This window comes from Scyliorhinus torazame, chromosome 1, assembly GCF_047496885.1.
Source record: "Scyliorhinus torazame isolate Kashiwa2021f chromosome 1, sScyTor2.1, whole genome shotgun sequence".
Taxonomy (NCBI): Eukaryota; Metazoa; Chordata; class Chondrichthyes; order Carcharhiniformes; family Scyliorhinidae; genus Scyliorhinus; species Scyliorhinus torazame.
The window spans coordinates 27,004,648-27,029,801 of NC_092707.1; the positions used below are offsets into that span (position 1 = coordinate 27,004,648).

At 48.1% G+C, this 25,154-nt stretch overlaps 1 long non-coding RNA gene across 1 annotated transcript in view; it reads left to right on the top strand.

Annotated features, from left to right (window-relative positions):
* The first annotated feature begins 713 nt into the window (after positions 1–713).
* The window catches only part of LOC140391982 (uncharacterized), a 62,881-nt gene continuing 38,440 nt past the window's right edge, over positions 714–25,154 (top strand). The window contains exons 1-3 of the long non-coding RNA XR_011935226.1: positions 714–1,105; positions 18,667–19,047; positions 22,045–22,122. This is a non-coding gene — a long non-coding RNA (uncharacterized lncRNA). The remainder of the gene's footprint in view (positions 1,106–18,666; positions 19,048–22,044; positions 22,123–25,154) is intronic.

The window sequence follows — 25,154 nt, forward strand, 5'->3', positions numbered from 1 at the left end:
TGTGGAATGGACTGCCTGCTGTGATAGTGGAGTCAGACACTTTAGGAACTTTCAAGCGGTTATTGGATAGGCACATGGAGCACACCAGAATGACAGGGAGTGGGATAGCTTGATCTTGGTTTCGGACAATGCTCGACACAACATCGAGGGCCGAAGGGCCTGTTCTGTGCTCTACTGTTCTATGTTCTATTACTCTGCGACCCAAATGGAAGGGTTGCAAGACTGGGCATGGGTGTGGGGGGTGTGGGGGGGGAGGAGGGGGAGGGTGGCAGCTGGAGGAGGTTACAGAGATAGAGAGAATGAGACACGAAGAGGGGCTCTGGGGACAAATGGCGATGATTTATGAGGTTTGTGCCCCTTGCCCACCATCAATCGTTACCTTCCCTTGGCCCCCAGGTTGGAATGGGAGCCTGTTGCCAAGGTTACACAGCTGGCAGAGGTAGAGAGGAAGGGGAGGGGGGGCTGCAGTAAGCAAACAATGGGAGCAAGTGGTTGCAGAATTAGCCAACAGCTGCCTGTCTGAACAGTCCATTCAGAAAGACAAGCACAGATGGATTCACGATTCAGTGTTTTGCAGCCTGCTTTCTGCATTCACCGTGACACTAATTACGGAGCCCCCCCACACACACACACACCAACCCACCCCTTCTCACTTCTTTCCCCCCTCCCCCTCCCCTCCATGCAGGGTCCGCCCTGCTTCCCTGACGCACAGACATAGCTCAAAGCAGGTCTTCTTTTGTGAGTGTGTGTGCACACTCTCTGTGAAAGGGAGGAGGGGGAGAGAGGGAGTTGTCAAAGATGCAGCACAATTATCCCCCAACACCCAAGTCAGGACACTCCCATCCTGTCAGGATGGACCACCCTCCCAGTCAGAGTGCCTTCAGCAAGCAGCTCCCATTTTATCTCGGGCGGCACATCTTCCTCGTCCGCCTCCAGTGGCGGGGCTGCTGAAGGGAGAGAGGGAGAGACCCTTCCCTCATGAGGAGAATTCGGAGTATCGAAATGCCCTCCGAGCTGTCCGTTCTCACCGAGAGGGGGGGGGGGGGGGGGAAGACAAATCTCCAGGAAACCCCAGTCTTGAGGCGAACCGCAGAAGCTGCCTCAGGTAAGGCACAATTCTCTCTCGTCCCGGACTTAAAACAAAAAATTGTACCTCAGGTGGAAGAGCTGACCGAGGCCGGGATGTTTGAGAGGAGATCAGTGTGTGTGTGTTTTGAGGGGGTGGGTGAAGGGTTTATTTTAGATGGTGGCTGCAGACACACAGTAAATGTGTCAGGTTCTGCTGCCTGGGCGTGGGTTGTGTTCTATTGAAAAGGTGTGTTGGCCATTGCATTAAAAATAAAACGATAGACTCAACATTTATCGCCCAAAATAAGAGGTCTTGGCCGGGCAGTCGGTGCAAGGGTATTATACAGAGAGAGAAAGAGAGAGGCTGTGAGCAATGCGGAGGAGAGGCATTAATTTTTTACCATGGCTGGAGATTGCAGCTAGCACAGCCACGTGAACGGGCAGGGCGCGATGTACCGAATTACAACGCGGATTGCAAATCATTCCCCACAATCTGTCACCTTTATCCTGCTCGGTGGCGTTAGAAACAAAAATGGGTTCACGCCTAAACTTAAAAAAAAAGCAGGAAGGGGGTGGGTGTTAAAGAGAGGAAAATGCAGTTGGGTTTTATTTTGCAGATAACTTTCAAAAAATAAATGTACCAGGATTGTCTTTGGGAGGGGAGGCGCTGGGGACTCTGATGGTTAAAGACACCGAATGGTCCATTGTTTCCCTCTTGTCGCCAGCGCTGCTTCTTCCGTCCTAATGAAGAGGGAGGAGGAGGGAAAATACACAGTAACCTGGGGAGGGAGGGGGAGGCAATTTCTTCTCCTTTTCAAAACGTTCCCAAAAGGAATATAGTCATTTGACAGGTGTTGTAGTGTCCACTGAGTGGGCTGGTAATGTGCAGGGTGGCCAGAGAACAGGGCTGGTGATGGGGAAGTCCCACTGGGTTGGTGGTATTTTTTTTTTGATTTGGATGAAGATTTGGGGCGATGCGGAAAGGGTGGACATTGGGAGAAGGGGTCAGCCTCGTCAATTGATCAGGGCTGTGCCCTTTTTTAAAAAAATCTAGTTTTTTAACCATAGTGTATCCTGTGATACATGAACACTTCTTTCTTGGTGTGACAGTGGTTGGATTCAACTTCAGATATTTTTTGGAAGCTTTACCCCAAGTAATTGGACATTCAAAGGGATTTTTATTTCTTTGCAGCATCTTTTCGTCGAAATTGCCCAACCTTTCTTTTTGTCCGGCCTGTCAGGGTGACTGTGTGCATGAAATGTACAGGAGTGGGGGGGGGGGGGGAATGAGACAGAAAGTTGAGCAGGCACTCTTGAATGTTAACCTTCCTTCTCAATCGTGCACAGGCTATTTGATTTCTGTGAAAATAGGTTAAGCTAATAACACCGTAGAAATTCCCAGATCCAGATGTTTCCGTGTCTTATTGCAATCTGTATTTTTTTTAAAGTACATTTCTTGATGAAGCAAAATGCACCCAAGGTATCTCGCACGAGTAGGGAATGGACGGCGAGTGGTCTCTGAGAGAAACACACTCTGGGAAGTGTCTGATGGTGTACTCCGAGAGAGCACCTCAAAGGGGAAAGCGGCCTCTGGTCACCTGGGACTATGGCAACTTTATACTATTTTTTACACTCGAGTGATAGGTTTCCCTTAATGTTTTTGGAGGCAGAGGAAATTGTTAGCAGGAGAGGGGGGTTGAGGAAGAGCGTTTGAGTTGGAGCGCTGAGGATTGTGCTGATGCTGGGAGTGAGGAGGAGGAGATAAAGTGGAGTGACATTTGGAAGAGCAGAATATGCAACTATCATTAGGCACATGATGTGGCTGTAAGCTGTTGGGTAAACACATCGCATCTGCACTGTTGTTGTATAAATAATATGAATTTGCACCATTATTGTGCAGGCGTCCTGTTTTTCTATGAATGCTGAACAATTCACGCTAAAACATATGCAAATCGTGTTCTTCTGGTGAATGTGCCACTTTAGAGAGTAAGGTGCACCCTGCAAAGGGAAATTCTTGTGCACATCTCATGAATTTGTGCTGATTTCTTAATCTTGAGCTGCCAACTCCCCAAGGTTTGAAAAGACATCGCATTCCAGCCGGAGCTTCCTCTGTACTCGTTCGTAATCTGCTGTTCCCTTGCAAAAAGAAGTGTTTCCCTAATCCACATCCCGTCATTCCCCAAGGGTTTTCAATCAGCAGACAGCAGAACGCCTGCAAAAGCTGCATTGCAGGCAGCCCTATCTTCACACAGGGCGCATAAAGGATGACATTTTTGGAGAACAGTGTAAAACAGAAAACAGAACCCTTTTTCTCTCATTTAAATCTCAAGTCAAAATGCTTTGGGTCAGTTAATATGCTGCGCTATGCCCAGCAAGGTCCACAATGCTGTGCCATTGTTTCGACCATTACACTATATGCTTGTGCGCACCAGCATCCTGGGTTGGTTGTATCGATGCCACATGCTTAGCTGCACCTCTCCCCTTTGCCATGGTTATACCAAGAGACTAAACCAACACGCAGTGCCATGGATGTGTCCATGCACTAATACCTTGGCTTTAGCATCCCACCTGTGTCATTGGTTGACACACCGCTCCATGGGAATGGTGACTTTTAATTGACAAAGGAGTCGAGGGTTATTTGCTTTTGGGAGGGGGGGGGGGAGCGCTGTGCTCAGTCAGGAACATGAAATAAATACAACGGTCAGATCAGCCATGATCTTATGGAATGGGCAGAATAGGCTTGAGGGGCCAAATGGCCTAGTGCTGCTCCTAATTCTTGTGTGACCCACTGTACATGAGAACATAAGGAATAGGAGCTGCCATTCAGCCCATCAAACCTGCTCCGCCATTCAATAAGATCATGACTGATTTGGTTTTGGCCTTGACTCCCCTTCCCCAATAACCCTCGACTCCCTTATCGATCGGAAACCTGTTTAACTCATCCTTGAATATATCTAATGACCCAGCCTCCAGTGCTCACTGGGGGAGAGAATTCCAAAACCTACTGATTTGCACTTGTGATTGCTGACCTTGAGATTCCGATGCACCATTCCACCCCAGAGAGCCTGATGGCTGCGTATTTCCTGGTAGGAAAATGTTGACAAGTCGCTAGGTTCCCCCCTTAAGCTCACTGCTCCTAGCTGTCCCAAGAGTAGCACAGACAGAGTCCTGGAGTGTGTCGCACACCTCCACTCTCAGTACAGTAAAACATAGGGCAAAAATAGAGCCCCTAAATGGCGTAATTGAATATATTCATCATTCAGTCATTCCAATGTGGAGCATTCACCCTGGGAATATGCAAGGCTCACTTCATGGCCTGTGCTGAATTAGTTGATCTCAGGTGGAGCCATAGAATTTACAGTGCAGAAGGAGGCCCCATGCGAGACAGCACCGGTCCTTGGCAAGAACACCCTACCCAAGGTCAACACCTCCACCCCATCCCTGTAACCCCATCTCAGCTTATTGGACACTAAGGGCAATTTATAAGCATGTCCAATCCACCTAACCCGCACATCTTTGGACTGTGGGAGGAAACCGGAGCACCCGGAGGAAACCCAGACAAGGGGCGAATGTGCAGACAGTAACCCAAGCCGGTAATTGAACCTGGGATCTTGGAGCTGTGTAGCAACTGTGCTAACCACTGTGCTACCATGCCGCCCATGATAGGCATATAATCACCTCTATTTGGTCTCCATGTTCTAGTGAGGGAAAGAAACTTGACACTAGTTCCTAGTCCTGATATAGCTGCTGGAAAATGTGCTGCTATGAACAGTGAAGAAAGGATTGTGAAGCCTTCCATGTTCAAACTGCCACTTTGTTCAGTTTGTGCTACCGTGTTGCCATTCACCGTCCCGCATCAAGTGGTGCATTAAGGCAGACTCTCATCCATTTCCATAGCTAGTAATTCCCGCAACAGGTTGCGAGTCTGTTGCCAGGGGCGTGTAGCTTAAAGGCCGCCACTGCACATCAGGTGTGGCTGGCCAGGAGTCTCTCCCACTCTTACCGCCAGCATTGGCGTGTTGGAAGGATTTGCCGCTTGACACGCAACCTGTTTGACTGCGTTAAGAACCTGCCTTCCGTGGCCATCGAGTCCTCGGGTGGGACTTGAACCCGAAGTTTCTGGCTCAGAGACGCTGCAACCCACTGCGCCACAAGACCCCCTCTTGGTTTAATATGCAAAGAATGTCCACATGGTTATAAGTAGCAGAGTGCTTCTGTTCCCCTCTAACTGCTGGAATTGGCAGCGGGAAGACCATTTTTCGGAGGTTTGTGCCCCTTCACACACCCAGCGACCTGGGCGACACTTTTCAGAGCACCATGTGGCAGCACGGATACTGAACATGGACAGTTATTTAAAGTTTGTAGTTTTTATTTTCAGCTATAAATCGTCCCTCAGTTTTCTGGGAACAGTTCACATTGGCCAGAGATTGGAAATGCAGAACGAGTGCATGGCCTGCCGTGGCTGCTTCTGTCTGCTGGTGCTGGCGGAGTCACGCAGACAAATACTTCTCTGTGCCGGCTGGTCGCACCAGCTTGACCACCTTGACGTGGGACCACAACAACAAATTGCATGTATTTCTATAAGGAGTGATAAACATCAGCGGGGGGCGTTGTTACAGCGGGGGTGGGTGGGGTTTTTTTTGTTTAAAAAAGGGGGCGGGGATGTGGGTTGGAATATGAGTTTTTTTTGTATTTGGAGTTTGGTTTGGGAGCGACGGTTGTTGGGGCTGTGTTTAGTTTGTAAATAATTGAAAATGCCTCGAATAATATATATTTTTTGAAAGTTGCATTTATATAGCTACGTTTGGCACAATTTCAATCAGGTACAGGATGTGTGATCTAGGTGGCCTTTCTTTCATGTGACTTTTTTTCTTTTCTCACTCAAGAATTTTTTATTTGCTTTTAGTGTGGAAAACAAGCCAACCATCTGACAAACAGCACGCCCTATAATTCTCTTAAAGTGCCCTGTGGGACCGAGTCTTATTTCATAGAATTTACAGTGCAGAAGGAGGCCATTCGGCCCATCGAGTCTGCACCGGCTCTTGGAAAGAGCACCCTACCCAAGGTCAACACCCCCACCCTATCCCCCATAACCCAATAACCCCACCCAACACTAAGGGAAATTTTGGTCACTAAGGGCAATTTATCATGGGCAATCCACCTAACCTGCACATCTTTGGACTGTGGGGGGAAACCGGAGCACCGGGAGGAAACCCACGCAGACACGGGGAGAACGTGCAGACTCCGCACAGACAGTGACCCAGCAGGGAATTGAACCTGGGACCCTGGCACTGTGATGCCACAGTGCGAACCACTTGTGCTGCCCATTTAATAAATTTGCACCAAGCCACTTAAAGGAGACGGTAGAACGAAATGGAGGGAATTGCAGGGCTTGGGTTCAAGGTAAATCCAGATGAGGAGGGCTATTTACCCTAACTTAGCTCACCTGTTCAAAGCAGCTAACCTGCAGTCAGCCATTGAAACATTCATCTGGCTGTGACGTAACGCAGGTTTTTGCTGTTCCGAGCCTGACTTGTGTCATTTATCCAGTAGCTTGATATGGGGGCCGGTGGGCGACGGGGTGCAAAATGAAATCAAACAATTGTTTCCCCCGCTGTGAAGGAAACTGGTGTGAATTTTGGTGAACTTTAAAGTGGGGCTTTGATAAATTATGAGGAAATCTTTGCATGCATTAGGTTCGCATTCCCCTGAGTATTGGAGATTGAGGGATACGTGATCTGATCCAGGTGTTTGAAGTATTGAAAGGATTTGATGAGGTTAAGTAGAGGAGAAACTCATTCCCTTGGTGGGGCTGTTCAAACCGAGCGGCCAGAAGCTTAAAATTGGAGCTGGACCATTCAGAAGTGAAATCAAAAAGCACTTTTTCACTCTGAGGGTGCTAAAAATCGCGAACTTGCTGCCTCAAAAGATTGTAAATCCTTGGATGATTGGAATTGTCAATGCAGAGACTGATTAGATTTTTGTTCAGTAAGGGTCTCGAGGGGATTATGGAACAAATAGGAGCAAATGGAGTCAAAGTGCAAATCAACCACGGCATCACTGAATGGTGGAGCAAGGCCACGGGGCTGATACCCTGCTTGTGTTCCCATGTTCCCCTATTTGGTGTCATTTCCACTAATCTGGACTATTCAGAATATTATTCTCGCACTCTCTCTTGCTGATTTCCACTGACAATAGGAAAAGATTGATTTGCTGGAGAAAGCACAATGCCTGCTACCTCAGCCAATCAACGGTTTGTTGCCAAAGTGATGCCTGTGCTCCAAGATTGTCATTTTATTGTGCCTGGCTCAGTCGAATGCGCCCAATCCTTTTCCCAGCCAGACTGCTGGACTGAGCTTTGTCAGTTACAGATGTATCCCTTGCAGCTTGGTTTGTCAATGCACCATGTGTTCCAGTACTCGGCCATATGGGCAGGTGGCAGATTCTGTGCCTGGTGTATGCTGTGTTATTGGGGCTCGAGCGGCATTTGGAGCACCTTTGTGCCTCTGTACTAACGAAAGGAGAAAAAGCTCAGCCTTGCTACTCAGATCCCCTGTGTGTACACACGGTAGCCAGCTGAGTGTGGGCTCCAGCTCCACTGCAAAAGCCCCCGAGCTGGATTCTCCGTAGCCCAATGTCAAAATCGTGTTCGGCGATCAGGCGGAGAATGGATTTTCGCGCCGGAATCAGGGCCATCTTGACTCCGGTCCGCCATGCTCCGCCCCGTCCAAACTGGAATCATCATGATGACGCTTCGCAACGTTTCAATGATGTTGGCGCGTCATTGGTCGGCCCATCCGCAATGCTCCGCCCCTGATGGGCTGAGTTACCGACGGCGCGAGACACGTGTGGTCCCAACCATGCGGGAACCCGGCGTGACGGCTGTGTCCAGCGCTGCCAAACCCAGCCGGGATCCATGCGGCTGGCCGGACGGGCTTCTGCAAGGGCTGGGGAGGACTGGTGGGGGGTGGCCAGAGGGTGGGCTGTAGGGTCACGGATACTGGGTTGGGGTCACGCATGGTCAACGCCAGGTTGTACAGCGTGACCGGTGCAAATCGTCAGCCGTGCGCATGCATGGCCCGGGACCCGGCCATTCTTCGTCCGTTTACCGCGTGGGAGGCGGGAGTTTCTGTCGGCGCCGGTGCTAGCCCCTCACCGGTTGTGGAATCGGTGAGGGTTTCACGCCAATTTCTTTGGTCCTAAAAGACCACATATGCTCCGCTGGCACTTTGCCGCTGAAACAGAGAATCCAGCCCCATATCTTTCCTCGCTGCAACCCCCACCACCCATAAAGTCATGTTAACACTAAACAACAAGGAGTCGTACAGCAAGGTTACTTAGGCGAGCTGCCAAGGGGCAGCGTTGGGAAAAAAGGCAACATTAGTAAGGGGGATAACAAGGTAGAGATGGATGAAGGGCACATGTTTCTAAGCACATCTTATTGAACTCAGACAAGTGAGAAAGGAGGAGGGAGAGGTTCATTCGGTGAGATACAAATGTACAGAAAAACTGAATATTTCATTCAGTTTTCATGTGGAAAAGAACATGGGAGAGGTTCAGGAGGATTTGTTGAAAAGAAAAGGCCAGCAGGGATTCCAGTTAAATTGTAATAAATAAATTAATGAATTTAATCTAGATAAGTGCCCAGGCCCAGATGATTTCCATCCAACGATGTTAACAGATGTATATGAGGAAAATAGAGGTGGATTCGTCGTAATCTTCCAAAGCTCACTGAAGCCAGAGGTAAAAGAAAATTGGAAACTAGTGAATAATACATGATGTACTCACAGTGGCATGGCAGAGACAATGCGGGAGAACTGCAAGGCAAAATCTTTAACCACTTGCAAATCACTGCTGTAAGTCTAAAATCGGGGATCTAGTTAGCTTTAGGATAGGCGCAATCACGCTCAGGGAGAGTTAGCCCAATGTTGTGAAAGGTTGGTGACGTCCAACTAACCTGGCAGGATTCTCGAACAGAGGCACTGAGGCGATTGATCACTGGATGTCCTGCATGTGAATTTTGACAGGCATCTGGTTTAATTCTGAACAGGATGTTAACTCTCCACAATTGAGGGGCTTGGGATTGCAGGAAACCTCACAGGATGAGCAGGAAACTGGTTGGGAGGTGAGAAGTGTAAAGAGGTCCAGGGAATCCGTGCTGAGGCCCACATCTTTTACAATACATTTTGGTGCAGAAGGGAACATACCCAAGTTTGCTGATGGTAAAAACGAACGAGCAGTCGGCAATTGCAAAAGGACAGAGATTAATCTCCTGGCAGCCCCGGTTTAATGTAGTGCACCTTTGGATGAAAAAGTGGAAACTGGAAGCACTGTCGAAATGGCGAAAGACTGGTGGGAGAGAGCGATTGATGAACCAAAATGTCGTTGGAGTCCAAGGGCATAAATAATTAAAGAGCCAATTCAGAGACACTCAAAAAAAAAATTAAAAGGCTATGTTGGGTAACATCATAAGACATAAAGAGAGTGACTTTCCACAGAGTTTACGTCAACTGTCCTATCATAACTTTGAGAAAGAGCTGTGGAAAGCCCAGAAAATGTTCTGTGGGGTTTCTGTGACTCTTACACTGACGTTAAAGAAGGCGATCAGGACAATCCCGATGAGGACAATCTCCAATAAAAGCAGAGAACCATGACTCCAGATATGGAGCCTAGTTTTAGGCACCCCACATCAGGAAGGATAATTTAACAAGGAGTGTTTCGGGTATAGCTCTAATGTCACGGGTCTAGTTCTGAGGCCCAGGCTAATGCTCTGGGGACAAGGGTTCAAATCCCACACCAGCTGCTGATGGAGTTTAATTGAATGAATAGGTCTGGAATTGAGAGCCGGTCTCCGTAATAGTGTCTATGGAAGTATCATTGATTATCATTTAAAAACCCATCTGCTTCACTCATGCTTGTAGGGAGGAAAATCTGCTACATTTCCCCTAGTTTGCCCTGTGGTTGACTCTTAATTGCCTTCCGAAATGGACTAGTAAGCCACTCAGTTCAGGGGCAGGACAGTTAGGGATGGACACTACACCCTCTCCTTAATCGACTCCCATGAAAGAATGTTAAAACAACCAGCATTAGACCAGCAATGATTCATTAGGGTGATAACTGGCATGAGAGGATTTGATGGCGATGAGAGGCGAGATAAACGGATTATATTTTCTGGCGATGAAAGGGGTGGTGTGATTGAGGTGTACAAATGAAGAGAATTGATTTAGAGAGGAGAGTTCTTCCACTTTTACCAATCGGAGGGGTCCTGATCAAGGGAATATATATTGTATGGGATTTTAAAAGCTGTCTTGGTACAACCTTGGTAGCTCAGATGTGAAAGCAGGGGCTGTTTAGCACAGGGCTAAATCGCTGTCTTTGAAAGCAGACCAAGGCAGGCCAGCAGCACGGTTTGATTCCTGTAACAGGCGCCGGAATGTGGCGACTAGGGGCTTTTCACAGTAACTTCATTTGAAGCCTACTTGTGACAATAAGCGATTTTCATTTCATTTCATTTTCATTTCATTTCATTTCAACTCTTAGCCCTGTGATAACTTTACCTATTTCTGGCCTATATTCTCGATGATTCTCTTAAAAATGGTCAGTGCTGCCCCGAGCTGCCAATCAAGGAAGGCAGATTTCATTATTTTCTTTTTCTCAACAGCATTTTATGACATTAAAATCCCAATGAATAAGCAAAGCTAGTGGAGCATGTGAGGCCTTCTACCCTGTGTGGTTTGCAGCCAACCATCACCGAGCTACACACCACTCAAACATGTCAGGCCGCATTTACAATGAGTTTTATTTAAATTGAAATCGAGAAGGATGAAAGGAAAACCTTGCATTTATATTAGCATGTCATTAAGATGTCTCAAAGTGCCTCGTACAGATTAATTACCTTCAGAGTGCAGTGACTGTTGTAATGGCGGCAAACACGGGGGTTATTTTACAGCAGCAATGTATGTCCGAGAGAGAGGGAGAGAGAGAGCACCAAGTTATCTGTAGACTGGCTAATTCTTAACTCTTTCACTTCTGAGATGGGAGCAGACGTCCAAAAAGAAAGCCACAATAGTGACGTGGAATTGCCTGCAACCGTTGAGGGGTCTTGTGTTTCCTTCAGCTGTGTCCATACGGAGTGTTAATTTAGCGAGCAACATGCAAACTGAGTGGCAATCTGCCAATATGCTCATTTTTCATCCCTGCCCATGTCCCTTCCATTGACCATGCCAGCAATGTCACCCAGTGGTTAGCACTATTGCTTCACAGCGCCAAGGTCCTGGGTTCGATTCCTGGCTTGGGTCACTGTCTGTGTGGAGTCTGCACGTTCTCCTGATATCTGCGTGGGTTTCCTCCAGGTGCTCCGGTTTCCTCCCTCAAGTCCCAAAAGTCGTGCTTGTTAGGTAATTTGGACATTCTGAATTCTCCCTCGGTGTACCCAAACAGGCGCCGGAATGTGGCGACTAGGGGCTATTCACAGTAACTTCATTGCCGTGATAATGTAAACCTACTTGTGACATTAATCAAGACTATTATTATTATTAGACCTGGAGAAATCTCAACCATCCTTTCTAGTTTTCTGAAATTCATCAATGGGATGTGGGCATCACTGGCTGGGCCCATCTCTAATTGCCCATCTCTAATTGCCCATCTCTAATTGCCCATCTCTAATTGCCCATCTCTAATTGCCCTTGAAGCTGACTCGTAAATGGACTCGCAAGCCACACCGCGGCCATTTCAGAGGGCATTTAAAAGTCAACCAGATTCCAACGGGCCTGGAATCACGTGTAGGCCAGACCAGGTGAGGACAGCTGATTTCCTTCCCTAAAGGGCATTTGTGAACCAGATGGGTTTTTACGACAATCGACAATGGTTTTCTGGGTGGCCATTAGGCTTTTAATTCCAGATTTCTATTGAAATCAAATTTCAAAACAGGATCAATACCCTGGGTCTCAGTCCAGTGACGATACCACTATGCCACCGCCTCCCCAAGTCCTTGTCCTTTATCAGCAAGAGTACACTGGATACATTCCATCCACACTTCTCCTTTTGCTCTCCCTCCACACCCTCACAATAACAATGCTCGATTGTTTCTTTAATGATTCCAAGGTTTTATCGCCGCTCCTTTACATCATGCTTTGATTTCTCCTTGGTGAATTAAAAGTTCCTTTTATCAGGTCCAGGTGCAGGTTTTACTCTGGTTTGCCACCCTTCCCCATCCAACAACAACTTGGATTTACAGAGCGTCTTTAATGTATTGAAATCTCCGTCGGCCCTTCACTGGAGAGTTTTAAAACAAACTATGACAGCAAACCACATGAGGCGATATTAGGTCACGCAACCAGATTTTAAGGAGTGCCTCGAGGAAGTAAGCAAGACGGAGAGGTGTGGGCTATACCGGATCTTGGGACCCAGATAATTGAAGGCGCAACCACCAATAGTGCAGCAATTCTAATTGCATGGGGTGCATAAGAGGTCAGATTTAGAGGAGCGCAGTTATCTCAAAGGGTTGTATTGCTGGAGGAGATTAAAGGGATGAGGAAGTACAAGGTTCTCGAAACGAGGATGATGATTTTAAAATCAGGAAGTTGCTTGATCAGGAACCAATGTAGTCAGTGACACTGGGGTGATAGGGAAGGAGTATTAACGTGACTTAAGACAGGAGCAGCAGAGTTTTTGGAGAAGTGCTTGCAGTGCACACACTGAGCGCAAATTTTCCTCGCCACAACCCCAGGGTGTGTTTTGGAATAGCTGCCCACCATTGACCGGCAGCGGATCTTCCAGTCCTGCCGTTGGCTCCTGTTTTTCCCGCTGTTCACATGGCAGGGTGGCGCCGTTGGTTCGACTGGACAATCCCGCCAACGGGACAGATGGAAAATCCCGCCCATTGTCTTCTCATGGTGCCATGTCTGAATTAGCAACTCAGTGCGAAGACTGTTGTAGATTTTTAAAAAAGAGAATTTGCATTCCGCCACAGCGTTGGACTCTGGCTTTCTTAGACCTGTCGCCTTTCTTTTGGTTTTCCAAATTTGTGCCAGCCGGCCCCTGAGGGCAGAAATGTCCTCAAAACCCCCAGCCTCTCTCTCTCTGCCAGGGGCGGTGCGGCAGACTGAGTGCCAATGAGCTCTTCTCCCAGCCTCCAGAGAGAATCCAAGTTCAGAATTGGGGACAAACAATCAGCACCACAGCCAATGCTTCCGCTAAAAAGGGCACGATTTGGGCATCCAATAAAAGGGTGAAGGTAGGAAATGTGGCATTGACTCTTGGCCAATGCCGAAGTTTGGCCCCTCAACTGACTTCTTAAGTCCATATTTCTTGCTGTACCCAAAGTTTTTAGGGACTTGTTGGTCAAAACCGGGTTTGGAACCCCTGGGGAACCCGGATTGTCCTCCAAAGGTGCTCTAATACTTCCCAGAGTCCAAAGAAGGATGGCATCCACCTTGCAGAGGGTCCTAGAGTAGGCAGAGCTACTGCCCATCCAAATATGGCTGCTGAGGAGAGGCCATTTCAATGCTGGGTATTTCCTTAGCTTCTAAGCTCCATTAACCCTTTAAGGCCAAGGTATGGGATGGACAGAAGCTTCGCTTGCGGCGAGCCCTGGGCAGTTTCCTCTGGAGAGGAACGTGGTGTTTCTGCCACCCACTGAATCTCCATCTTCACGGAGCCTCTAATGCAATACTTGCCAAGAATTGGATGCAGCACGTCTCTGGTCTGACACACCTGCAGCTGGGATACAGTTTTGTAAGTGCTCAGAGCAGTTGATATCTTGTGTGAGCCCAGACAGCTCTTATTGGCAGTCTGTTTGATCATTGAAAGGAGAGGAACAATGTGATAACTGGACTTCATGCAGGTGAAGATGCGCGTTCCAGTATTGTAATTTGTTGGGTAGTGGCGTGCAAGACCAGTTTGGACAAGAATTGAGAAGTCTAGATTTCAGGTGATCAAAGGGGTCATTTGAGACTTTAGCAACACTGGGAGAAAGTAAGGAGTGAAAGGATTATTGGCATAAGCGTTGAAGGAGGAAGGTCCGTTTGGGACCATCCACAGCTGACAGTCTGAAGTGCTCACCAAGGAGGTCGGGAGTGTCAGTGCTTCAGGCAAGAGGCAAAAGAGGATAGGGAAGGTTTGTTGGCCTTGAACTGAAAGAAATCTAAACGAATCCAGATCTTTAAATTGCACAGGCAGTTGGCAGAGTGTAGCAGCCAACGCAGGGCCAGTAGAGGAGGCAGAAACGTGAAGAGGAAAGCTCGGTGGGGTGAGAGAGGAAATGAAATGAGAAATGTCTGTGCGGAAATACAACTGCAGTCTGCTTTCAAACATTAGCGAGATTGGCTTTATTGATTGCCAGTTTTGGTTAGCAGAATTTCTGTAGCCCCGATCAGATGTGCATAAGGGACTGTTGATAATCCAATTTACCTGGAAATGGAAGCGAATTACCACCTCCTGACATGGGTTATTCTGGCCTGTGCCAGGCTTTAATGGACTGGACATTTAAATAATGGATTGATTTGGCTGTTGCTAAATTCTCTGCGGAATGCTGACAGTCACGTGGCTTGATCATTCAAGACCAACTCCAATAAGCACCGATCATTGGGTTAACCTTTTTGAAAAGATGGTTCTGTTGTACGGGCCATTGATAAATATTGACCGGGAAATGAATTTGAAATGAGCTGTATTGCATTTCTTTCTAATTCAGCCTGGGACTGGTTCATGTCCTAGCTGTTTGGTAGGATGGAGCTCGAGTGTTGCTGAAAAAAGACATTTTGTCGAAGCTTTTCATCTTGCACTCATCAGGACATTGGCGAGAATACCAATGTCAGGGGAAACAACAACTTTACACAGGGGGGGGAAGAGACGTCAAATCTAACATCCACCCAGGATCTAACCGGCTCCCCAGCGAGAAATCACACCGGTGTTGTTTAGTTCTTCTTTTCAAAAACGCGAAGCTGGCGCAATGGCTGCGGCGGGGACCTGAGGAGGTGAGTACCCGTTTCCATTCGCGGGCACGCAGCAAAAAGGCAGTGACGTTGGTGCCCCGGTGCTCGGGAGGGGATGGGGAACACCCGAGGGAGGTTGGGCTTGATCGGGGGGGGGGGGGCTGGAGTCTTCCATGTTGGGGGTTACCCTGGGGCTGGGGGAGTGGGGAGATGGGGGAGAGCAGGGTGCAACAAGAGGTGGGGGGTGCAAGCAGGCCAGCTGTGAAAATTAACGTGACAAAGGCCTCACAGGTATCAGGTGTAACATATTTTAATAGTGCACACAATAGGCATTTCCATTTCCCTCTAACTACAGATAGTGACCGCCCCCCCCCCCCCCCCCTCCTTCAGTGCCCACTCAGTGCTCCTCAATCTTCTTCACCTTACATGGTCTACCGTTACGGCTAGGTGTGTCCCTAGGATGCACATCAGGTGGAGGCAGTCTACTGCTTTCTGCGCCCTGTGGTCTTTCATGCACTTGGCAGATGTCCTCTGAAGGACCTGGGGCTGGAAGGTCCCAGCCGACTGTCCATGAGATTCACTGGTAGCCTGCCCAGCGGCACCCACATCCCGTAAATTAATTTTAAATAAAGATGCCAGCTTTTTCGCAACCTTCTTGATTGCAGGCAAGTCTCTGAATGGCACGACTGTGTTGTCATGTCTGGCGAGCTACAATTTGGGGGTTTATCCGCCGTATCTGTCATCAACGCAGATGATTCGGAATCCTTCTGGGTGTGTGGTCGGTGTACAATTTCCATACCTTTGGCAGGAAATCAAGAGTCTCTGGGGAAATATTGTGAAGTTTTAGCAGGAGATCCTCACGGGAATCAACCCGATTGTTTTCAGAGCAAAGTCTCCACAGAAGCTAATAATCAGCCAATACGCGTGCTGTCTGTGGCCTCTGAGTCAGAGGGACGTGGGTTCAAGTCCCGCTCTGGGAATCGAGCACACAAAAACCAAGGTTGACACTGGGTGCAGTACTGAGGGGGTTTTATGCTAAACTTCGGATGATATGTTGAATCTTGTCTGCCTTCCCGTGTGGACGTAAAGGATCCCATGGCACTATTTGGACAATGAGTAGTGGAGTTCATCCTGGTATCTTGGTGTCCTGGGTAATGTTTCCCCCTCAATCAGCATCACAAAAGCGGATTGTCTGATCATTATTGCATGATTCTGGAAGTTGATTGCTTGAGTTTTCAATATTATAGCAGAGGCTGCACTTCAAGGGGACTTCATTGGCTGTGAAGCACTTTGGACCATCCAGTGGTTGTGGAAGATGCTATAGAAAATTGTTCTTTTTTTTAATCAGGGTACAGTTGTGCATCCCAGTAACTTTGCTGCTGTAAAGCCCGCTTCTGTTCCTCGTGTGGTTTCTGGGGATGGTCTGTGCGGCACAAAGAGGGAATGTTTTTAATGTGGTGGAACCTGAATGAAGGGCGGGGACAGGTTGATCTCCTCCTCATCCTGTGCAGGATAGCTCTTTCAAAGAGCTGGCACTGACTTGATGGGCCGAATGCCTACCTTCCGTGATGTTTGTTTAAATTTGTTTCTGAGATGTGGGCGTCGCTGGCTGGGGCCAGCATTTATTGCCTATGCCTGAGGGCCTTTAAGAGGCAATCACATTGCTGTGGGTCTGGAGTCACCTGTAGGCCAGACCAGGTAAGGATGTCAGATTTCCTTCCCTAAAGGACATTAGTGAACCAGATGGGTTTTAACGACAATCGGCTATGGTTTTATGGCCATCATTAGACTTTTAATTCCAGATTTGCTTTTTAATTGAATTCAAATTCCACCATCGACCCTGGTGAGATTTGAACCTGCGTCCCCAGAGCAGTACTCGGGGTCTCTGGAGTACTAGTCCAGTGACAATGCGCCACTGCCTCCCCATTCGGTTTTCTTGAACGCACCACAAAGGCTGAAACGAGCAAAATTAAGAAGTCATGGCGAAGAGAACCCAAGAACTGGGCAGCACGACGGCACGGTGGTTAGCACTGTTGCCTCACAGCTCTAGGGTCCCGGGTTCAATTCCGGCCTCGGGTATGTGGAGTTTGCACTTTCTCCCCGTGTCTGCGTGGGTTTCCTCCGGGTGCTCTGATTTACTCCCACAGATTTGCAGATTAGGTGGATTGGCCATGCTAAATTACTCCTTAGTTTCCAAAGGTTAGGCGGGGTTGAAGTAGGGTGTTCTTTCAAGGGCTGGTGTAGACACGATGGGCCAAATGGCCTCCTGCACTGTAAATTCTATGATAACCACTTGTTTTAAACACCTTTTTCATTGTAAAAGAAAAGTCTGAAGGAGATGTGGGGCAGGGGTTTCACAGTTTGAGGACTTGGGAATGAATGCATTAGAGTACAGGATGTTGCATTGTGTCTCCATTCCGATCACGTGCACGTGCAAGATGGAGGTTGTGTGCGTAGCATGGTAATACATAGAGTTCAATCCTGATGTACATTGCCACATGGTTGAGTAAGCCAGCAATAGAAAAGTATAACTGCTATAATACAGGGTTGTATGATATGTCTTGTACAGGGAATGGCTTAACGTCTATAATTGGGTTTGTCCATCTTTTGGGAATCGCTAAACACTTAAAGCATGCAATGCTGAAAAGCTCTGCTTTTCCACACAATGTATTGAATTGGCTGGGGTGGGAGCGAATATGCTGTGTTGATGGCGACCAGTTTTTGAACGCACGCCGTCCTTCCCCCAGCCAGTTTATGGGGTGGGATGTGAGCAGGGGGGACTGACGCTACCAGTCCACAATGAGTTTGCCCACTTTTCCACCTTCACAATTGCATGCGACTGGCAGTGCAGGGGATCTATCTCAGGAGTGGGGTCGAAGAGAAGAAACACTCTTTTAAAAAAAAAAAAATTTAGTGTACCCAATTCATTCTTTCCAATTAAGGGGCAATTTAGCATGGTCAATCCACCTACCATGCACATCTTTGGGTTGTGGGGGCGAAACCCACGCAAACACGAGGAGAATGTGCAAACTCCACACGGACAGTGACCCAGGGCTGGGATCGAACCTGGGACCTTGGCGCTGTGAGACAGCAATGCTAACCACTGTGCCACCGTGCTGCCCAAAGAAGAAACACTCTTTGACTGAGATTAGAAAGACATTTTGGGGGCTCACTTCTCACAGATTTTTCACTTCATCCAGAGGTGGTTATGGCCCATTAAAGAAAGAGGTGCAATGTATGTAGACTATCTCGTGACCTCGGGACGTCCCAAAAAGCCCTACAGCCAATGAAGCATCCTACAAGTGTAGGTGCGCTTGCCGCCAATTTGTAAACAGCACATTCTCTTAAACGGCAACGTTGGCATGACCGGTTAATCTGTTTGAGTGATTTCAGGGGCGAAGAGTAGCCAGGAACCAGGGAGAACACCCCTGTTGTTCTATTGTATAGTGCTGTGGTTTCTGTTCCATTCAGCTGTGCGAGCAAGCTCCGTTTAATGGCTTATCTGAAAGGATGAACCTCGGACAGCGTGGTATTCCCACAATACCGCATTGGACTGACCCCCACCCCTGAGCCGCAGGTGGGGTGGGGGACGCAGGAGGAAGAACAGCTGTAGAATGGGGCTGGAAGAGAATAGAAAATGCTTTACTGTGTCCACTTTGTCTTTCAGTAACTGGTGTCCTGCCCCGTACATGATTGAGGAATATGCCGCTGGGAGTTGTGCAGCAGGTGGTGACAGATGTAATCAAGATACATGAAGGTGAGCGACTGTAATTGGGGGAATGTCACTGCGTGGGAGAAAGCAGCTGAAGGAAAGAATTTTCAAATTAAACCTCGTTGCATTTTTTTTTGTTGCCAGTAGCTGGATCAGCAGACCAACAGAGACTCAGAGCAGAGGGCCAGGAATTGAAATTCCAGCTTACTTTGGCATTTTGAGCTTACCCGCTGCTGCCAGTTAATCAGTCGCACGGGCCAATCACTTAACTCCAACACTGGCCAAAGCTACCAGTGTCAATCCTGCCAACTGGAGGGGAAAACTGTGCAAATAGAGGTGAGGGGGGGGGGGGGTGAGTGGGAACAAAGAGTACAATCCAAAATAAGGAATGGAGAGGTGTGGGGGCCAAAATAGAGGATAAAACTGTCAACTTAAATAGAGAGGAAGGTGAATAGGCCACTGTTTTGGATGACTGAGATTGGGATTTAATTACTGCAGTAACTGCAGATCCCACCACTCTAATGACAGTGTCCCAGGGCTTCACCTACTTTTAGGCATCATATAAGGGGATCCTTGTTTAAAAAATGAGCCACAAAATGCCTTCCTCATGGCACAGCGTCATCCACCTGGCCCCACTGGGACAGTCGAGAGTCACAGGAAACAGGAACGCTATTTGGTGTTTCCCAACCTTGCCTTCTCATCATATCCCTCAGTTTGTTCCCTCAGACCATCACATGTACTTTAACGTGTTTACCCAGCCGCTTCAGTGGCTTTGACTGGCTAGTTTAGCCGAGTAGCTTTGATCGGAAACGTTTCTACCTGGTTACATGCTTTCATCAACCCCCTGATATTTGAAACGTTTATCCCAGAGAACACATCGTCCTGGATCAGTTTCTCTTTTAAACTCCCTTCAAAATGTTGTTCCGTTCCTCTTGACCGTTCCTTTCCATTGTCCCGATCCATGGATCAGTGACTTGGATGAGATCTTCCATTTCCGCACTCAACTGGGTTCACATTTCCATTGTCCCCACTCAGCATCCATTGACAAAGGCAATATAGTTCCACGTCAGGCTGGTGTGTGTCTTGGAGGGGAAATCCCAGGTGGCGGCGTTCTCATATATCTGCTGCCCTTGCCCTGCTAGAAGGCAGTAGTCATAGGTTTGGAAGGTGCTGCTTAAGGAGCCTTGGTGAGTTCCTACAGTGCATCTTGTAGATGGTGCACAAGCTGGCACTGCGTGTCGGTGGTGGGGTGAGTGAATTTTTGTGGAAGGGGTTCCAAACAAGCGGACTGTTTTGTCTCCATCAACCTCTCGCCTTGCACAAGAAGGTGTCGGGAAGTAACTCAACCCCAAGCTTTGCTGAACCGGTATTGTGGGAATAATGCCAAATTGTGAAGGTGGAGCCTGTACAGCTGTAACTCAAATGAACGTGTTAGAATATTCAATCAGGTACAGGATGTGTGATCTAGGTGGCCTTTCTTTCATGTGACGTTTTTTCTTTTCACACTCAAGAATTTTTTATTTGCTTTTAGTGTGGAAAACAAGCCAACCATCTGACAAACAGCACGCCCTATAATTCTCTTAAAGTGCCCTGTGGGACCAAGTCTTATTTCATAGAATTTACAGTGCAGAAGGAGGCCATTCGGCCCATCGAGTCTGCACCGGCTCTTGGAAAGAGCACCCTACCCAAGGTCAACACCTCCACCCTATCCCCCATAACCCAGCAACCCCACCCAACACTAAGGGCAATTTTGGACACTAAGGGCAATTTATCATGGCCAACCCACCTAACTTGCACATCTTTGGACTGTGGGAGGAAACCGGAGCACCCGGAGGAAACCTACGCACACACGGGGAGGATGTGCAGACTCCGCACAGACAGTGACCCAAGCCGGAGTCGAACCTGGGACCCTGGAGCTGTGAAGCAATTGTGCTATCCACAATGCTACCGTGCTACCCTCTTAGTTGGTTGTTTGCAGTCAGGTATTGTTGCTATTGACTGGAGCAGTCCTTAGTGCCGAGGCCACACTGACAGTTCTTCTATTAAGAGAGTCAAAATAGGAAAAGAGAAAAGCAATGTTATCACCTGTCTAGTGGTACCCTGCTGTATATTATTACAGAAGGTTCAGAACAAGGCAATCAACCCCTTTTGAACTTCTCCCTTTCAGAACAACCCCCTCTCCCCCCCCCCCCCCCCCCCCAACCCATTGTCTTGCTATTAGCTTTTTCTTAATGTAAACATCCACCTGACACAGACATTCCTCATTTTGACTTTTTATCAGAAGGCCATGCCTCTGGGAAAGCTGCAACCACCACCCCCACCCCACCCCCACCCCCACCCCCACCTCTAGCCTTGCATTGGTGTGTCAGGCTCCTTTAGAAACTTGGGTCCTGCTTTCGGGTTGAGCCCCACCGCCCCGTTGGCGACAGTGAGCAGAGGTACGGCACAAGTGATTAGCAGCACGGTAGCACAAGTGATTAGTACTGTGGCTTCACGGCACCAGGGTCCCAGGTTCGATTCCCCGCTGGGTCACTGTCTGTGCGGAGTCTGCACATTCTCCCCGTGTCTGTGTGGGTTTCCTCCGGGTGCTCCGGTTTCCTCCCACAGTCCAAAGACGTGCAGGTTAGGTGGATTGGCCATGATAAATTGCCCTTAGTGACCAAAAAAGATTAGGAGGGGTTATTGGGTTATGGGGATAGGGTGGAAGTGAGGGCTTAAGTGGGTCGGTGCAGACTTGATAGGCCGAATGGCCTCCTTCTGCACTGTATGTTCTATGTTCTATATACAACCTTAAATGGTGGGTGACCGAAACGCTCAAACCCATGACTCTCCTGATCGCCTGGGGTTACAAGCGCTTTGGTCCAGCCAAGGAAAGCTGGGAATAGTTTGTTGGTTGCTGGATGAAATGTAATCTTGTTGGTTTATAAAAGATAATTGTCTTTCCCAGAAGATTGCAAGATCACGCTGGGGGTGGAGGGGGAGAGAGAAAGAGAGGTGCGAAGCTGGAGAAGGGAAGAAGTATTTAGTCATGTTGGCCTGGCTATTAAAGTGTGGGACTGGCTACATGGACCAGCTGCTCATTTTGTGACCCATCATTGTAGGTTAGCCTGACCAGTGACCTTGGACCATTTGTACGGTCATGAATCTTGCTTATAATTACAGAGAGGCTGGGTGATGGCCAGCTGAATTATCATGTGGTCTCAGTGTTGGAATCTATCAGTGCGTGGATTGTAGCGCTGAGATAGCTCCTGTTCACAATGGTTCCCTCTGCATTCTGCTTCTACATGCTGTGCTCTGCTGCTCTTTTTTTTTTTTTACCATTTTCCTTTCAAGGGCTCCAGTGGAGATGCTGACCGTGATCTGAGACTCCGGCTACAGATTCTGACTCAAAGTCATCCCCGAAGCTTGGAGGTTTGTATTCTTCGTTTTCATTTTGATTTTTTGATGAATTCTTCGCCCACCCTACCATCTTGCCTCTCCCCACCACCAGTCCAAAGACCAGCAGTAAGAATTGCCAACTCTGGATGGTTGGGGGAGGGGGGGGGGGGTGCAGGGACAGGGGGCAGGAAGAGGAGAGGCATTTTTAATACCCTTGCAATGTATCTTCCTGATTTACTCACAAAAGTGCCGAAGAAGTTCATCTTCTAACTTTTGAAGGATTCAGGACTGTCCTAGAGGGTTTGGCAAACCCTTAAGACTGGGTCAGGCAGCATGAATCCATACTCCCTCCGCTCCTCCGTAGTGTGTAGCTGGCCAGCTGAGGTAACCGAGCATAGACATACATCCGGCCCAGCCAAAGAGAAACTCCGCCCATTCCCTAAACAACGCGGCCGAACTGGGGAGCAAAATGAAGAAGGGTTCAGGCGCAACCTGGAGATTAAATGTGTTAATTCGATCCAAAGTCAGCTGGTAAATCAGGAAGTCTTTCAGTAATCTTTTTCTTCATATTCCATTTATTTACAGAGTGTAGCAGTACAGGAAGTCCGCTTTCTTCCTCAACAACCCTGGGTTCCAGCACACTCTATTTCTACTCTTTTGGGCAAATAATAATCAAGTGAACACTTGACAGCCTATTAAAATGGGGTAAATTGGAAGGACAAAACTCAATTGAAAATATTTTGGGGGGACGAAGATGCACTCCAGCCCCTGTAATGCTCACTGATAGCGGAAGGCGTCAAGTGTACTAGTGGACACCATGTACTCCCATTCCCAGGATGCCCAGGGTTTGGATGTAGCCACAAATGAGAGACAGACAGTTGGGTTGAACGATCCTCCCACAACCACTCACCACCCGGCCTTGTTTATGGTCACCTTGACCAGGCCCAGGCACAGGCTAACGAGGTCCTCGATCTGCCCCCCCCTCTCTCCCCCATCCTCACCTGCAGGAAGTCACAAGCAGAAGCAATGAAAGCCTCAGTTTGTACTCCTTTCAATAGAACAAAATATCAACATGAAACCAAAATGACAGGGGATGTCCTGTAATGAAAATCGAAAAGTCCCAGGAAACTTCAGAAATCAAACAAAAATATCAATACTGGGGATAATGCTCGCAGTGCCCACCGGCCACCAAATGGTTCTCTCTTTATATGTGCTCAAAGTATTTAATCATGCAATGAATGCTCTCCACCATGTATTCTTAATCCTGATAATACAATTAGCATACCATTAACAAAATGGTAGGACATACAGTTGTATTATTCCTAACCTAGGAGCACTTCTTGCTTACATTGGCTGCCTTTATTATGTGAGGCCTTTGATCGAATAAATAAAGATAGAATAAATAAAGGTGGCAGAGTGGTTAGCACTGCTGCTTCACAGCACCAGGGACCCGGGTTTAATTCTGGCCTCAGGTGACTGTCTGTGTGGAGTTTGCACTTTCTCCCGTGTCTGCATTGGTTCCCTCCGGGTGCTCCGGTTTCCTTCAACAGTCCAAAGATGTGCAGGTTAGGCGGATTGGCCATGATAAAATTGCCCCTTTAGTGTCCAGGTTAGGTGGGGTTACGGGGATAGGGCAGGGCTGCGGGCCTGGGTAGGGTGTTCTTTCAGAGGATGGGTGCAGACGCGATAGGACGAATGGCCTCCTTCTGCACTGTAGGGATCGTATGGTTAAGACAACCTGTTTCAAAGGGAGCTATCATGGTCTGGCATGGGTAATAGAAGGAGATTCCGTGGTAACTTTCAAAAAGCAATTGTGTACTTGAAGAGGAAGGGTTGACAGGGCGATGGGACAAGTGCAGGAGCGTGAAAGTAATTGGGTAGCTCCTCCGAACAGTGAGCATGGGCACAGCAGGCCAGCTGGCCTCCTTCTGTGCAGTGAGTGCTCCGATATCTTGTCAGCTGACATCCCCTCATCCCAATAGACAGTAACTCACACAGCCCAATGATTGGGAATAGAAGGAAACGCTCTGTATTCACAAGTACCAGGGAACCTGCAGCAGCCGTGTGGGCTTTAGCACTTCAAATGGCCCACCAAAATCTCCAGCTGGTACACTAATCATCTCATTCAGAACTTGCGGCCGTTTGTCAGCCCCCCTCCCTCCCTCCCAGGAGCGGTGCACCAAGATAAGCGACCTGAATTGGGGTCAGAGCACACTATCTGAAAATAAAAGTGAATCCAGAGAAGTGGGTGTGAAAAAGGGACAGTTTATATTAATCGCTTAAATGAGATGTAAAGTTGGCATAGATCTGCTTAAACAGGCTTAGTTCTGTCGGCGTTTGGCATTTTGATTTTTGCGGTTTAATTCCACCCCAGATTGATGGAAGGATTAGGAGGCTGTGGAGGAAAAGTGTAAATCCCACAGCTCTGGTGACCTTGGCCGCCCTTGGATTTTCTCTGAGCTTAAGCTGTCAAAGATGAGATAGAATAATCCTCTTTCCAGATCACTTCAACTCACTGGCACCTTGTTGGGATCTAAAGGCGCTGACTCATTTTTATTCCACCCTCTCCAAAAGGTACATGGCACCGGTACAGCTGGCCTGCTTTAATGACGGTCTCTTCAGCTGGAAGTTAAACATTAGCATTTCTGAAACAGAGAGCATTTTGTCGGATTGAATTTACAAGCGGTCTCTTAGTTGCTGTTATCAGTGTGGAGTCAGGTGTTGCTCCCACTGTGTTATATTAGGGAGCGGCAGGGTAGATAAAGATAAACTATTTCCACTGGTTGGGGATTTTAAAACTAGGGGGCATGGTCTAAAACTTAGGGCCAGACCGTTCAGGAGAGATGTCAGGAAGAATTTCTTCGCTGCACATCTTTGCGTTGTGGGGATGAGACCCACGCAGACATGGGGAGAATGTGCAAACTCCACACGGACAGTGACCCGGGGACGGGATCAAACCCGGGTCCTCGGCGCCGTGAGGCAGCGGTGCGAACCACTGCGATCCATTTATGCGGTTTCGGAACAGCAGTTGAAGCTGGAACAGTTGTTAATTGTAAATCAGAGGT